The sequence below is a fragment of the Myotis yumanensis genome, unplaced genomic scaffold, assembly GCF_028538775.1.
Source record: "Myotis yumanensis isolate MYYU_CA2020_CCGP unplaced genomic scaffold, mMyoYum1.0.hap1 SCAF_13, whole genome shotgun sequence".
Lineage (NCBI taxonomy): Eukaryota > Metazoa > Chordata > Mammalia > Chiroptera > Vespertilionidae > Myotis > Myotis yumanensis.
This window is the reverse complement of record NW_027223764.1, coordinates 40186088-40188904: the sequence shown is the minus strand read 5'-3', so window position 1 is coordinate 40188904 and position 2817 is coordinate 40186088. Positions and strand designations below refer to the sequence as shown.

General features: G+C 39.9%; 1 non-coding gene across 1 annotated transcript; it reads left to right on the top strand.

The window, feature by feature from the left end:
• The first annotated feature begins 2032 nt into the window (after positions 1-2032).
• Positions 2033-2157, top strand: LOC139022236 (small nucleolar RNA SNORA40). Its single transcript, XR_011473622.1, has one exon. It is a non-coding gene; the product is annotated as a small nucleolar RNA SNORA40 (small nucleolar RNA).
• Positions 2158-2817: the final 660 nt, after the last annotated feature.

Here is a 2817-nt window from a genome sequence, read left to right as displayed (position 1 = left end):
TGGATTATTTCCTAATTTCTGATTCTCTTTTGCTCTCCCACTTGTTATTTTTAGCATTCAATATTCTAATGTAGATTTTGATATAAAAGGAAATAATTCTTCTTTAGGAATTTTGTTTGCTGAATTGATGACAAATATAAAATGTATGTCCCTATTTTCACCTATTTCATATGCCCGTTTGTTTTGGGGTATTACTCAATTTTTCTCTTTGTATAAAGATGTTTTGTAAAACATAATTATCTCAAAGTACTTAATGATGTGTATGGTGACCAATTTTAACCTAGCGTATCCATCTTCTGGGGGAAAGCTCTAATTTCTCTCAATTGCTTCTACCTCACATGTTTTTTTAAACAATTATTACTGGAAGTTTTTATTAAATAAATTGTTTTCTATCATTAGATCGTACTGTGTTAATTATTAATACTGAATAATAATTAAGTTCAGCATTGTCCAGCACTGTTTTCCGGTACTGACAAGTGAAATAATGCTCTAATGATGAAACCAAGGAGTATTGACATTACGTAACAGGAAGGATCCTAAGATAATGTCAGTTCCTGGGAGTGAGATGAGTAAGAAGTTTTTTTGGTTTAGTCAGTAGTTGCTTTTTTACAGGTTTGTATGGCCTATAAGGTAAAGCCCTGTGGAAGAAAAACCCGAGGAAGAGTTCTGTATTTTCTGTCATTCGTGAGTCTGTCTTGGTTACAAGATTCTAGTCATTTAATTATTATTTTTTTAAATATATGTTTATTGATTTCAGAGAGGAAGATAGAAACATCAATGATCGATCCCCACTGGGGATTGAGCTGGCAACCTGGGCGTGTGCCCCGACCAGGAATCGAACTATGACCTCCTGGTTCATAGATCAATTCTCAACCACTGGGCCATGCTGGCCAGGCTAGCCACTTAATTATTTGAAAGAGTTAGGATTCATCATCTATGCATAAGGCGCTATGAATTGGAGGCTTGGGATAAGCTAGAAGTTAAACCCAAACTGGACAATCAAAAGAGCTAATAGTGCAGTGTTGATACTCATGCCAAGGACTTAAGACAGCAATCCAATCGCTAATGTCACTGGGCACTCAGCTTTGTTGAGTTCCGGATCCAAAGCACCATTAGCCTAATAAACAAGACCTTGCTTACAGTATAAAGCCAAGATTTGATGACAATGTAGCTATTCCAGTGACCTCATTCCTGAGTCAGTTCAGAGCTCCTGCCTCCTGACAGCCCCCTCTTGCTGTCTTTGAGCCCTTTCTTTTCCTTTTTAAAGATTTTTATTTATTTTTTAGTGCAGTGGTTCTCAACCTTCCTAATGCCATGACCCTTTAATACAGTTCCTCATGTTGTGGTGACCCCCAATTTCATTGTTACAAATTGAACATAATTAAATCATAGTGATTAATCACAAAAACAATATGAAATTATATATGTGTTTTCTGATGGTCTTAGGCGACCCCTGTGAAAGGGTCATTCGACACCCCCTCCCCCCCCCCCCCCCCCCCCCGCCCCAAAGGGGTCTCGACCCACAGGTTGAGAACTGCTGTTTTAGAGAGGAAAGAAAAGGGAGAGAATGCATCTATCAGCTGCCTCCCGCACGCCCCCTACTGGGGATCGAGCCTGCAACCTGACCGGAATTGAACGGCAGGCAACCCTTGGGTGCACTGATGATGCCCAACCTTTCTTTTCCTCCTCTTCTCTCCCTCTCGAAAGGCAGGTCTTCCCCAGAGCTCTGTGTTTTGGTCTGGTCCTCTTTCTCTCCTTGGACAGCCATGGCTTCAACCACAGTCGTGTGGCTGTTTACCAAATCTATACCCACCCTACCTGCCTTACAAGTTTTGGTTATAGCTGTTTTCTAGTTCATGCTTTCAGAATCTTCTATGAGCATTTCAGAGACAGTACACATGAAATAAATATTCCCATCTTCATCTAGTGCAGTCATTTTCAACAAGTGTGCTGTAAACATTTTTAAATGCAATACCTGACTAGTCAGGGGCACTGACCTCTTTTTCTTTATATTGTCAAAAAAAAAAATGATAGCACTTGTGTTTGTTTTTGTAATTTGTGGACAAAAACTACATACAGGTGCTAAAAATAAAGCCTCTTTTGCAACCCAGAACTCACTGCTCAGTATGAGTTTTGATACATATAAGAAGGAACATGATAAAAAAAAAATGACTACAGTCAACACAACAACCATCTGGTGTGAATGAATCAAAATTATATTTTTTTGTCAAATCTGCAAAAAAAAATTTTTTTGGTGTGCCACAGAATATTGGTAGTGTTTGTGGGTCATGAGATGAAAAAGATTGAAAATTGCTGATCTAGTACCTTCTCATTGTGACCTCTATTTGGGTTAACAACACCATCTACTTAATAGTTACCTGACTGTGAAGTCTGTGGCCTGGCGGGCATGGCTCAGTGGTTGAGTATTGACCTATGAACCAGGAGGTCACGGTTTGATTCCCAGTCAGGGCACATGCCCAGTGTGGGGTGTACTGAAGGCAGTTGATCAATATTCTCATCAGTGATGTTTCTATATCTCCATCTTCCTTCCTCTCTGAAATAAAAAAAAGTTTCTAAAGAAAAAAGTTGTCTTTGTGTACTTTCTTTAAATATTTTCTTTCTAGCCCTAGCCAGTTTAGCTCAGTGGATAGGAGTGGCAGCCTGTGAACCAAATGGTCTCGGGTTCAATTCTGGTCAAGGGCACATACCTCGGTTGCAGGCTTCTCCCTGGCCCCGGCCCTGGTTGGGGCTCATGCAGGAGGTAACCAATCGGTGTGTTTCTCTCATATCTATATTTCTGTCTTACCCTCTCTCTTC